The sequence below is a fragment of the Diceros bicornis genome, chromosome 14 (assembly GCF_020826845.1).
Source record: "Diceros bicornis minor isolate mBicDic1 chromosome 14, mDicBic1.mat.cur, whole genome shotgun sequence".
NCBI lineage: Eukaryota > Metazoa > Chordata > Mammalia > Perissodactyla > Rhinocerotidae > Diceros > Diceros bicornis.
The window spans coordinates 20,710,900-20,725,605 of record NC_080753.1 but is presented as its reverse complement, the minus strand read 5'-3'; the positions used below and the strand labels follow the sequence as shown (position 1 = coordinate 20,725,605).

At 34.8% G+C, this 14,706-nt stretch overlaps 1 protein-coding gene across 8 annotated transcripts in view; it reads right to left on the bottom strand.

Annotated features, from left to right (window-relative positions):
• Positions 1-14,706, bottom strand: part of SUPT3H (SPT3 homolog, SAGA and STAGA complex component) — a 534,834-nt gene that overhangs the window by 450,663 nt on the left and 69,465 nt on the right. The window lies entirely within an intron of this gene.

Below are 14,706 nucleotides of genomic sequence, written 5' to 3'. Positions count from 1 at the left end.
TTATTAGAAGTGTCTTTCTAAATTATATATAACTATTTTTATATTACTGTATAACAACAATGTACTAATTATTTTTCCTTTGTAAAGAAAAGGACCCTTGGCTCAGATAGTCATTAAGTATCCAGAATTACCCCTTCTGATATGTTTGGAATCCGGAGGCTAAAATAAACATACAGGTTTATAACGGCTACAACCCAGAGGAAAAGATCATTCAAGCACCAGTAAAACTACATGAGAAAGATTGCGATAGTTACTCCTGACAAGAGATTTTCACATATTGAGGTACATGGGGTAACTATTCGGGTTCAAAACTGATTTTGCTTGAACTAAAAAGCCTGACTTATGGCCTATCAAACATACATTGTACATCTGCTTAACCATTAAGGTAAAGAATACACTCTCTTAAGAATGCACACTTCCCCTCCTACACCCTATTGGTAATGCCCTGTTGGTAAAATGCCCGGATTAGTCCCTTTCCTGACATCACAGTCATTTTGACCTGCTAATTTGCAATTGAATACCTCTTTGAAATTTTGATAAAAATGTATCTTTGGTGTGTTTAATGTATGTTCTTTGTTCTAAAAAGATATAAGATGGTACTGCAAACCACGCTTCTCCGGAACGCTTTCTAAGGCCTTCCCAGGTTATAATCCTCACTCTGGCTCAAGTAAAGTCACCTTATTTCTCTTATCTATAGAATGGTTATTGATTATTTTGCATCAACACTCCTTATCTCTACTGCACATAAATTCTCCATCACAAGTGGATCTGTAAGGGCCTGAGACCACAAGAGAATATATAGTAATATATGGTGAAGCAACAGGACTTCAAGTAGGTAGAGATTACATGGCTCTGATTAGATCAACAGCCTACAGGCACTCAGGAGAACACAATTCTTGGTAGAATTAATATTCTGTGTGCTGAGAGTTACACACAAAATACCACAAAGTACTTGGCTCTCCCATTAGGAAATATAAATTAATAATATTTCAAGTCTATACAGGTCTTTTTCTAACTATGGTATAAAACACAAATCACATACTGACCATGTTAAGTATAAACTGTTGCCTTTCAAAAGTTCCATCATTATCTTATTCCATGAAAGTATTAGCAACTATGAAAATAAGTGGGTGGGAATGTGTAATTTGAAAATATTTGGTCAAAGAAAGAGCCCACTATGACTAAAACAAGATGGCAAATGACTTCATCTTCTTTTGGAAAATGACCTCATTATGACAACTAGCTAACCAGCTAGCTTCCAAAGCCACTAACAGTAGCTTACAAAGTCACAGCTGTTACTTTTTCTAACAACTAAAGTTGATTTCATTTTAAATGTCATTTCAAAAGAACTGAATGATTTCTTCAAAGCACTAAAATTTATGAGCAAGAATTACACTGAGGAGAGTACAATGATAAGTCTGTGACTAGTTCAATAAAGATGATTATAAAGAATGACAGAACAATCAGTTAAAAAACACTTGACTGAGGCATTCTTGGACAACAAGCAGACATATTTAGGGGAACTGCAAATCATTCATGAATAAGACAATAAACACAAAAAGTGCTTATCTTGACCTTTAAGCAATATAAAAATCATTTAATTGATACAGAAAGTATGATGTAAATTTTTGATAATTACTTAACTTTGAAAGAAAAATAGATGACTATTTGAACAATCTTTCTGGAAAAAATATTCAAATAATTCATGAAATTTAAAACTTTCAGACCCTGTAAGTACAATGAAAAAACTGTCACTCATTAAAATTCTTGTGGAGTTCCATTCCTCGAGTTTATTACCACTTATATCATTAAAAAGCCCTACATGACGGACACCCTAATATGTCTTTGATCTCATCTTCTACTACGTTCCTCACCCCACCTCTACTCATCCCATTTGGACAGATGTACACGAAGGTAGACGTGAGGAATCATTTTGACTTAAAAGTAGACAAAGGGAACTAATATACAGAGCGTCACCCTCAAAGTAATGGAGGATTTCTAGATAATGTAAGCCTGGTATACAAAGTCTTTCATTATCTAAATCCATCTACTTCCTAGCTCATCGCCCACCAATTTTTCGCGCATACCAGCCAAGTGCCAAATATACAACCTGCAGTTCCCTCAGAAGGGCAATGATCTCTCGAGCCTCTGCAATACTGCATACGATGTTCCATCTCTTTGGAATTCCCAAACGGATCTCCCTTAGTGTCCCCACAACTACCACCACTTGTACCACAACCCTCTCCACTAATCCAACCCTCCACTCTACAAGTCCTGAGAAACATGTAGCAAAATGGTTAAGACCATAGATTTGGGGGCCAAACTGCCTGAATTTGAATCCTTACTCCAAATTGGACTAAATCCTGTATCATCTTAGCAAAGTCCTTATCTCTCTCTGCCACAGTTTATCTGTTAACTGTGATAAGGTTGTTGAGATGTAAATGAGTTAATGTATATAAAGCCTTAAAAGAGTAGGAGCCATGCAAGATATATTTTAAGGGTTAGCTATAATTGCTATCTTACGATTCAGTTTAAAAATCATATTTAGCCCACTGCTATCCCCTCAGGCTAAGTTGAGTACCTCTCCTCTGCCATCCTTATGATGTTGTTTTGCTCATCCATTTTACCACCTAACACACTCTAAGGTCCTTTATCCATTCTATATCTCCAGCACTAAGCACAATTACCATACGTACTGTATGTATATTGACAATACGTAATTGCTATGATGAATGAACACAAGAAAATTAAGTAATAAAAAAGACAATGATTCCAAGGCACATGGTTTTAACCAAAGGAAATATATAAACAAACAGGACTATCAAGCATAGTTAGAAGATTTATATACTGCACAAAAGCACCTGGTTGAGAGAGCAGATAAAGGCTCAACTACCCAGTTGTGTATCCTGGTGCAAGGTAAAGTACACCAGAAGAAGCGAGTGGTTTTTCTTTTAATCCAAAGGTGCCATCTGCTCACCAGTCTATATAGTCAAGGGTTTTCAGCCCAGAGAGGGAGTCTTTTTCTAATTAAGTTGCCCAGAAAGGGTACCTTTCCTAATTCACTTTAGAAAGGATGAATGGATAAACAAAATGTGGTATACACATACAATGGAATTCAGCCTTAAAAAGGAAAAATTCTGAAACACATTACAACATGGATGAATTCTGATATTATGCTGTGAAATAAGTGAAATAAGCCAGTCACAAAAGGATGGATAATATATGATTATACTTAAATGAAGTACGAACAGTCAAATTCACAGAGCGAGAAAATGGAACGGTGATGGCTACGGGGAGGGAAGAATACAGAGTTATTGTTTAATGGATGCTGAGCTTCAATTTGGGAAGATGAAAAATTTCTGGAGATGGATGGTAGTGATGGTTAGACAACAATGTGAATGTATTTAATACCACTGAACCGCACACTTAAAAATGGTTAAAATGTTAAATTTTACATTTATACAAATGTAAAATGTTATGTAGCAATACATTATACAAATGCATGTAGCCACAATTTTTAAAAGTGTATGAACATTAATAAACTTAAATCAACTTTTTATTTCCAAAAAATAAATTGCAGCTTCCTAACTTTAACTGACTTATTCTAATAATTATTTGTGGCAAGTTACTACACATAGTTATTTGTGTATCTTGTAACTTTTAAAAAATGCTAAACATTAATTCTGCATACTAAAATATTATCCAGAGTTATATATACCGTACACTGCTTTCCTAAAATTTTATCTTTTTATGGCTAAGAATAGCTAATAGTTACATCTGCTTTCAAAAGTTTCCAGGTTAATATGACTATGGCCATGCTTTTTTATATGAAATTATGGGGCCCATTTCTTACTAGAATTTACCTAATATTATTAATATTATTTCCTAAAGAGAATCCCAGTGCTGCCATCAGGTAATTCCTGAGCTCATCTCCCGTATCTGGCACATCTAACTTAGGCTCCTCAACTCTCACAATATGATGTCAAATCTATTTCAACTCATCTTCAAAGTGTAAGTCACTGCTTAATCAGCAACCAAGAAGGACTGAAATCTATGTACCTTTCAGGGATTATCACTGAGAACTAAAAGTAATAATATTTATTAAGCAGAAACTTAAGCATATGTAGTTTGTCAATTCAATAACAGGGGTCTCCAACCATTTTAGGTCAGAATATCGATTTTTTAACATTAAAAAAATCACATATTCAAACATAATAACTATGCTACAATGATGAAGAATATAGATGACAAAACCTACTATGCATTCAGTAATGTTTTTAAATGTATTTGTACTTTATAAGTCACAAAAATATTTACACAATCGAGACACAGTAGTATGCATATTTGGTAAACCATTTTAAAGTCTACATTCAATATTCTCTGAGTACTGTTTATAAATCCATAGATTCCTTGCAATAATCAAGCTATGGGATACTTTAATATACTCTTAAAACCCACTCTTTGAAAAAGATGAATCATTAGAGCACAACTTTTTGCCCATCCTCTGTCCATTATCCCATCTTTCCACCTTTCCTCTCCTTCTCTGAACTGCACTTTGGTGCGAAATATCAATCAATATAAAAGCACTGTATGGACGCATTCCTGTGAGTGCATTCTGTATTTATGATACAGATGATACGCATTAAACTATATACTGTCCTCCCTATAGGATCCACAAGAGAAATTTCTAGTCTCAGCATCAGGAAAGAATGAGGAATATACTTCTTTTAATCTTATAGGAAACCCAGTGTTAAAACTTGATGTGTCCTAACGTGTTTTCCATATCCCATCTTCAACAATTTTGCACATCAACATACTACTGAACTCCTACTTACTTAATATTTTCTTAAAATATTTCTTCAAATATCAACCCTTTTCTTTACTTAAACAAATTTTAAAGGGAATCTTTTTAATCACTGACATAAATAAAAATCCAGAATAATTTACTATAAATAAGAGAACTGTAAAAATAAGAACAAAAATGTTATTAAATTCTAATAATATACTGCTATTTGCTTTTTGTTAAAACTTTTCATGTTAACATTTTTAAATTATGAATTACTTTAAAGATAGAACATTACTGAGAATATAATAGAAAGTCACCATCACTTTTTTTTTTTCAAATACATTATTTGAGATAGTGGTTGAAATCTCTTTTGTACTATCTTCCCTCACTCTCTGTCTTTCCCTTCTTAGAAATAACCACTATTCGATGGCTGGTGTCTATCCTTCTCATCCATGTTTTAGAATACTACTCTTATGCACAATAACAGTATGGTTTTATTTTTAAAAGCTGCATCAGTAATGTCATTACTGTACATGTCCTCCTACAGTTTGCTTTTCAGACTCAACTTTGTTTTCAAAATTCCTTCATATTAATACATATTGACTTCGTTCATTTAAACTGCTCAATAGCAACCATTCTATGTTTTTGTTTCTACTTATTTATCCATTCTCCTATTTGATATTTGGATTGTTTTTTATTTTTGATAACACAAGCAAGGCTGCAATGAATGCTTTATGCATATTTCTTTGTGCTCAGTTTCCTTGTTGTATGGGAGAGGTTCTCAGGTTTACTGATTATTTTGTGGTGGCGCGTGGGGATTTAGAAGCTGAAAACCCAAATCTGCATCCAAGCTTTAACGAGAGTATTAAACAACAGTGCATTTCACATATAAATCTGACTCCTGAACACCATCCTATTTTCCTATCTTTATATTCTATTTGCAGTCTCATTTTATCACTTTTTCTTAAAATATCTTGCAACACTGTTTCCACTTTTAAAAGGTATTTTAAGTTCCTTTTGGAACCATGAAGCGTTTAAATAAATAATGCAGTTTTCATTAAAATTTCAACTAAAATCTGAGATCCAGTCCTGGTTCTGGGAATTACATACACAATGGGACTTAAGTCACTTAATCCTAGTGTATTGGTGGGCCTCACGGATCTCATAAAAAGGAGGGGAAGGGTGTGTAATATTTTGCTCTCAAAACTACCATGTAAATTTTAAGAAAATAAACCATGAAATACTATATAATCATTAATGGTATTATATTTAAGAGATATCATCAGAATGATAATTTATTGAGAAGTCAGATAACACATTACATAGACTTTTTAGAAAACATTTATGCCTACCTATCTTATCTTCAGTTCCTGAAAAACAGGTAAACATGAGAAAACATCCATCAATCATACCTGGATTATGTCACGTGTGGTAAGTCATAGCTAAGGGTGAGACATTTACTAAACATGCTTGCTGAAAGATTTTAAAGAAAATCATATCAGTCAGCTGTTAACACCAGTAGAGAGGAGAATGAAGTATGAATTATATTTTTAACAGCAACAATTTCTTATGCAAATATTAAAATACAGTTGCCTTCCTTTGAACAAATTCAATTTAAATTTAAAAATTATTTGAGAAGTAAAAAGACTCCTGCTTTCACTTGTGGGCAAAAAGGAAGACAACTACTGAGCTAACAGACATACAACCACCTCAGAAGACCTGAGACTGAGACTGTCTACAGGCCCAGGCTGTACTACACTTGCAGCACAGCAGTCAGCTCTGAACCGCACTGTCAGAGGACCAAAGGAATCTTTCTGGAGAAGGACCAGGACAGCGAAGATTTCAAAAAACGGGCAGGAGTGGGGAGTGGAACGGGAGGGAAAGCTAACATTTATTTTATATTTATTCTTCTGGGCATTGTTTAAATATGTTGTCCTCTAAACATCAACAAAAATCCTGTAAGGTAGGTCTTAAGATCTCTTTTTAAAGATAAGAAAAAAACACTAAGTTTCAAAAAAGTTAAGTTGCTCAAGAAAGTCTCACTCAAAGTTAAAAGGTATGAAGTTAGATCAGGTCCCAGATCTATTCAATTCCAAACTCTTTCGACACTATTGTTTCTAATGTCATATAATAACAGCAGCTAACACCGATTGAGGGCTTACTCGATATACTAAATCATCCCACAGTATTACATCACAAAATCCCGTAAAAAGAGATGCCTTGCTATTCCCATTTTACAATTTTACAAATGAGGAATCTGAGAGCCAAGAAAGTGAAGTACTTCATCCCCAGTCACACAGCAAATAAATGGTGAAGCCAAGTTTCAAACCCAGAAGTTTGACTCAACCATTACACTAAAAGCAAAATAGAGAAAGGGAGAAGGCTGGCCTTAGATATCACAAACACTTTCCCATCTAAATCCCACCTAAGACACAACTCTACTATACAGAATTCTAGTTAGCAAAGAAAGCAGACACATCTGGGTTCAAATCTTAGATCCACTACTTATTAGCTGTATGAACTTAGTCAATTCACACGACCTTCCTCTGAGCTTCTGTTTCCTCATTTGCAAAATGGAAATAAAAACAGAGCCTCCACAGCTGACAATTAAGTGAGATAATGCATGAATGTCACATCTACCATGAGCTAAGCATCATGCTAGAGGGAATTAAACTTTATCTCATTTTAGCTTACCATAATCTTGCAAGATACATTATCATCACTTTTCAGGATAGCTTCTCAGAGGTTATGTGGTTTATTCAAAGTCACAGTTATTAAGTGGTAGAAGAAAAACTTAAATTATACCCTTCTAAATTCAAAGATAATGCATCTTTCCTCTTATACCAATGGTATCACCAAGCAGAATAAAGAGTTCTCAAAAATATTACTTGTTCTTTTAGAAGTTAATCTGAACCACAATGAGATTATCAATTCATCTGATCTTTCAGCAATCTAATAGCAATTCTGGACATATAGTTTTTCTCTCGATTCTCTAAACTCTCTACCATCAGCAAATAACATTGATATGCAACTTCCCATCAACCATAACAGTCAAGGAAAATCCACTGTGATTCTCTTGCCTACTCCCCTGTGCAACAATGATCTGCATTAAAAACAACGTGCTCGGGTCGGCCCCATGGCTTAGCAGTTAACTGCGCGCGTTCTGCTACTGGCGGCCCAGGTTCGGATCCTGGGTGCGGACCAAGGCACCGCTTCTCCGGCCATGCTGAGGCCATGTCCCACATGCAGCAACTAGAAGGATGTGCAACTATGACATACAACTATGTACTGGGACTTTGGGTAAAAAAAAAAAAGAAAAAAAAAGAAGGAGGATTGGCAATAGATGTTAGCTCAGAGCCAGTCTTCCTCAGCAAAAAGAGGAGGATTAGCATGGATGTTAGCTCAGGGCTGATCTTCCTCACGAAAAAACAAAACGTTGTCAAAATTTTGGTGAGACCAGAATCCACAAAGTCACAGTGGGTAGTGAGAGAGGTAGCTGCTTTTGCTGCCATTATTATTAAGTGCAAGACTGTGGATATGTCACTTAGCCTTTGTGTGCTTCCATTTCCTCATCTCTTAATAGGAAAATAATAGTACCTACTACATAGTGTTATTGTGAGGACTTGCAATAGCAGGTAGCATTGTGCTAATCTGTTTACATACATTATCTAATCTGATCCTTACACAAGTCCCAGAGTGGGGGGCATACACTCTTAACCCTAACTTGTAGATGAGGACACTGAGGTTGACGTCTACCCAAAATCACACCATCCTAAAGCTGTCCTAGGTCCAACAGAAATAAAAACGTATTCATAAACACTTTGTCTATAGTCTTTTAAGTTGCAGTATTATATTATACCTAGAAGTAGGCTCTCTGAACATTCAAGCATAGGGACTTTTGTCTCTTGTTATTAAAAATTTAAAAGACAGTCCTAATTTCTCTTACCTTATACTTCCCCTCCTCCAAATTATAAATGGTATGTAAAATTTTAAAACTTGGAACATCTACCTCCCTATGCAGCTCATCATCTAGAGAAAACACAGCACTGAGCAGACATTCAATACGTATTTATTGAATGAATGGTTCAACATAAATTGCTTACCTGCTTCCTTGTGTTAGGTACTTTACAAACATTATCTAATATAATTCTCACAATATCCATAAAACTATAATTATGCCCATTTTAGAGACGAAGAAGCAGAAAATCACACAAGTTGAATAACTTGCTTTGGGTCACAGGGTTGATAATTTGCAGAGCCAGGGCTGGAACGCAGTTTTGACAAACTCCAAAGCTGTTACCTTTCTACAGCCTCATGCTGTTCTTACTCTGAAGTTCACTAAAAAGTTTTATGAAAAGGTGGGACTTGTGATTAACTTGAAGGATAACCAGGACTTCAGAAAGTAGAGACAAGGAAGCCATTACAGACAAAGAAATGAACAGAAGCAAAAAATAGAAGACAGACAGCAGGGAACAAGTTTGGGAAATGATGTCTAGTACCCTTACCTAAACCAAGCACTTAACTTAAGAGAAAGTATCTAAGTATATAAGAGGTTTGAAAAGATTAATGTAGTAGCAAAAATAAAAATTAAAAAGAACTAGAGTGGATAAATTTGGAGACAGAGAAGCCAGATCATACATAATTTATAAGGGGTAGTAAAGTTTAGGGTATAAACCAACACGGAGAAATGGAAGGGAAAGAAAGGATGGAGGGAAACAAGAACCAGCTGAAAGGAGTCAAGGAAGAGAACTGCAAATGTGATGACTGGAAGAACGACTCTGCCATTAAGAAATTTTGTTTTCTACCTTTCAACAACGTGCATGTATAAGTTATAAAATCAGGAAAAAACAAAATTTGTTTTAATTACTTAAATGAAGAAGAAAATAGGGAACCAAGAGGAGAATTGGAGACATTTCACAGTTAATCCCAGACATCTGTGCCTTGATCCATCTGTAACATATGAAAAAAATCATCTACAAAATCAGAAAGGAGTCCTGCAAGATGTATCTTACATATGTAAAGAATATTTATTAAAATGTTATCTAATTCTTAATGAAAAATAATTCAAAAGTCCCCAACAATAAACTGTAAAACATACAGAGCTACTAGGTCTGCTCAAAAAAGAAAAATAAATGACCGCAGGCTAAACATAATCATTATTTTATGATCTGAGTGGTAAAATTTGAAAATATCACATACTGCAAACTAAACCAATACTTCTCAAACCTCTCCACCAAAGTACTAAAATTTATAAAATGTTTTTGAAATCTCCAATTTTATCTTTAAATTTCCTGTTATCTTTAACTTTACCTTGATCTTACAATATTTCCATGTTTGTAATTAGATTTTTAAAAAGTTACTTACAAGGTTAAAAATGATGCTTCAAGAATTGGGGCCATTTTAACCTTGTGGCTTTTGATTATCCCTGGCAGAAAGGTCACAAAACCACAAAAGTCCAAAGTTTAAAAAGCATCAAAATAAATAAAAATCTTTTGTAGAAATGTATGAAGCAATGATATTAAACTGATGACTATTTAAAAACAAAAGCAGTAACAGGCTCTAAAATAGGTAGCCTCTGAAACAAAAGACATCTTAAAATAACTGAAGATCCCAAATACAAAAAAAGCCTTTAAATATATGCACACGCACACACACGCACGTATATTACAAAAAAAAACATAGAGAATTAAAAGTTCAACCATATGAAAATGCCATAATAGGGGCCGGCCCCGTGGCTTAGCGGTTAAGTGCGTGCGCTCCGCTACTGGCGGCCTGGGTTCAGATTCCGGGCGCGCACTGACACACCGCTTCTCCGGCCACGCTGAGGCCGCGTCCCACATACAGCAACTAGAAGGATGTGCAACTATGACATACAACTATCTACTGGGGCTTTGGGGAAAAAAAAAAGGAGGAGGACTGGCAATAGATGTTAGCTCAGAGCTGGTCTTCCTCAGAAGAAAGAGGAGGATTGGCATGGATGTTAGCTCAGGGCTGATTTTCCTCACAAAAAAAAAAAAAAATGCTATAATACCCCCAAGGAGGAATACTATACAATCACTAAAAATGATGTTATAGAGATTTTTAATATATTTAGAAGGGATAAATCATAATGCTAACTAAAAAAAATAAATAACAAAATCACGTTCATATGTACAATTATATATGTCTCAAATACATGTAAAAAGAAAAAACAAACTGATTTAACGCTAAAAGAAAAAAGATTGATTTAAAATTTTTACCTCTAGGAAAAAGAATCATGAGTGTTTTTATGTTCTTTTGCTATTTTGCTATTTGCTATAAGCAACATTTTGCTATTTTTCTAAATTAGTATATAAACATCATTCACAACAAAGCATAACAATGGCAAGTTGTGGTGAAAGTGGCCCTTTTGCTAATAAACAGGCACTGAAAATGAAACAGATCCCCAACTATCTATTTTTACACTGAAATTATATCAAGAATAACATCTTTTAAATGTAAAAACAGATAACCAAAAAATTAACACCAAAAGCCTGCCCCATGGTCTATCACAATTGAGTTTTATGATTCTCTTTCCACGCAAGTCTTACAAAAGCTAAGAACAGATCTATCATTTAAATCCAATTTCAGTTCAAACTGCACATTGCAACACAAAAAGTAAAGGCATCTGTATGGTGCTTTGTAGTATGTCAAATATTTTGTCTGCCAAGTTATTTGATCCTCACAATAACCTTAGGATAAGTGTTAGTTCAATTTTAAACATGAGTGTCCACACTTACTAGGTTGGTCACAAAACCAAAAAATAGAAAATAATAAGTGTTGGCAAGGACGTGGAGAAATCGGACCCCTCATATATGGCTGGTGGGAATATGAAGTGATGCAGCCTCTTTGGAAAGCAGTTGGCAATTCCTCAATAAGTTAAACAGAGAATTACAATATGAACCAGTAATTCTACTCCTAGGTGTTGCCAGTGAGAGTCTGTTTTTTTTTTTTTGGGGGGGTGGGGGGAGACGGGGGCAGTAACAGGAAGGGACAGCCTAATGAGTATGGGGTTGTCTTTGGAGTGATGAAAAAGTTCCGGAACTAGATAGTGATAACTAGATAGTTGCACAACATTGTGAATGTACTTAATGCCACAGAATTGTATACTTTAAAATAGTTAAAATGGTAAACTTCAAAATATGTGTATTTGATCACAATTTTAAATGGGGGAGGGAGTGTCTTAGGTCGAATTCCTGAGAAGCAAAACCTAAGATGAGAATTCTTTGCAAGGGACTGAGGGAGTGTTTCATGTAAAAAATTCAAGGAAGTGGATAAGGCAACAAAGCCATGGGTGCAACTTAAGTCTAGTCTCAACCTGATCCCAGAGTGAACTCTGGAGTCTAAAGGGCACCAGGGAGTTGTCTTGTCTTGATACCTGGCCAAGCCCTCATAGCCCATAAAAGTCAGTCTTGGCTACAGGTCACCCACCCACTCTCTGGGGAAGTGAGGAGCATAACATCTCAGGCATCTCTGGTCAAGGCAGCTCCCAGCAATTCTGTGAAGGAGGTTACAACTGAGAGCTGTCACTCACCAAGACCACAGGTGAGGGATAGGTAGATACCCCATCCCAGGTAAAAAGGATCTAGGTGGGGTACCAACAGCATCTACTTCAAGGAGGAAACCGAGGCTTAAAAAATTGAGTGACTTATCTAGAATCACACAGCAAGTATAAGTGGAACTTGAAACTTACTCTCTTTACCTTATAACTCATGCTCTTTTCCATTCCAACTTTGCATAATTTCAACCTATTAAAACATAATGGGGAATTCATTTTTTTGGTCTATCGTTTATCCCTCTGTTTTTCTTCTTGTTTTGAGTTTTTGTTTCATTGGTTGGGTGTTTTGCTTTGCTGCAGGGAGGGTGAGTAGATGGTCCCTTCAGCTCTGCATGAAATGGCCTTTGCCATCAGTTCTCATCCCTACCAAACTCCTAGTTCATATCACATCACCTGGCAGAAGTGACTGCTCTCAAGAATTGTCTCCCTCAAAATCCTGTTCATAGCTATGGTTCTGCATTATGTTTGCAAGACTGTCTGCTTTTTAAATTATCATGTAATTGATAGCAAAGATCATGGGTTTACCCATACTTATACTACTGATATATGGCATCTACTAGGAAGTTGATAAAAGTTTGTTCAATTAAACTGTACTTTGTTTTAACATCACTAAAAAGGAATCAAAAGTACAGACGATTTTTTTAACTTTGTATTCTGAATACCCTTGATTCAAGTGGATTTGACTATCTACTGTAGAAAAGTTGCTTAAATTGCTTGCTACATGGGAACTGACTGCTCATACACCACAGGTCAGGATCAATGACAGACTAGAGTCACTCTCATGAACTGGATGCTAGGTAAGTGGAAAAATAACATATCCTTTTATCCATTTAAACGTATAAATACTAACATCCAACAATTACATTTCACTTAGAATAGATCAAAAGACATTTAACACTGTTTTCTAAAGGAAAATGTTACAAATAAAAGTAACTTCTCTCTACTCACCCGTCCAAATTAAAGAGTTCTAATTTTGAAAAATAATTTAGCATAGTAAGGAATTTTATTTTAAATAATTTAAAGGAAAGATAAATTACCTCAATAATTAATAATAATTATGCTGAAAAAGAGACAGATTTCAATGTAATTAAATCCAAAAAAGCTAAACTTATAGAGAATTTTTCCACTATTTTATCATTATGTTTGGCATTAACAATAACATGTGCTATTGCATGTATTCCATTACTCTAAAAGGCTAGTATCATTTTCCTAAAACTAAAGAGATTATTAGCAGAAGCTATTTCAAAGCTATACCAACAGACCTCAAAGAGTTTAAAAAAAAAAAATGTTCCTAACAAGAAAGGCCAAGGAAGAAGGTAATTAGGAATACGGGGTGAGAAAATAAAAGAAACAACATTTAAAATGAAAGCAGAAAAACACAAATAGGAAAGAAGGCTTCAAAGATTTTTTTGCAATTGTTTAGCTTACCAAGAAAACCATTTTAATGAGTAAGAATGCCAAAACGATCTTAGAAAGTGAACAAACAATGCCATTACACTTAGTTTTCCTTTTTTTAAATGCAAACAATAATACAAAATTGTCACCAGTTTATAATATACTTAACATTAAAACGCACTTGAGCTATAACAGAACACAAACAGAAGAAACAAACAAGCTGAAATTTTTATTCCTAGAAACAGTTGATGACACAAACCCAATTGAAACACGGAAAGCAAAGAAGCATTGATGCCATCTCTATTAAATCCATGGCCTGATTTTCTTTAGACTCTGAACACATAATACGTTTCAACAGAAATCACTAGTGAATGGGCTTTTTCTTCAAGTCTTTGCATTTGCTTGTTTGTTTGCTTTTCAAGGAAAGTCCAAGAAATCTGGAAGTATTGTTTATCTTGAAGTATCAAGCCTGGAAAATAATGTGGCTAATCATGGCTCACAGATATTTCCAACCCTAAAATACTAGACTATGTCCTGTATTTAAAATAACAAATACCAGCTTTTAGCTATAAACATAAACCAACAGCTTTCACAATACTCAAACATAACTCATTTTATCTTACCACCTGCACTTCTAAATAACCTTAAAAACCACAAAATAGCATGATGTTTTCACACCAGCTCCAACATAACTGTAGTATTTATTGTTTCCATGCACTATCTACTTCATTTCATGATTTAGTGCTATGAGAGAGAGAGAAAATGTACATGATTTCTCATGTTTTGAATTTCTTAAGTAACAAAAACCTTTTCACAAATACATTCACCTAAATTCAGTTAGATGAATCTATTTTAATAATGCCTAACAAAATATCCACTCAGTCAATTAGTTTGTTCATAAATAGAATTGCATGCCACATAAAACTATCAACTTCCACCAGTGGTTTTC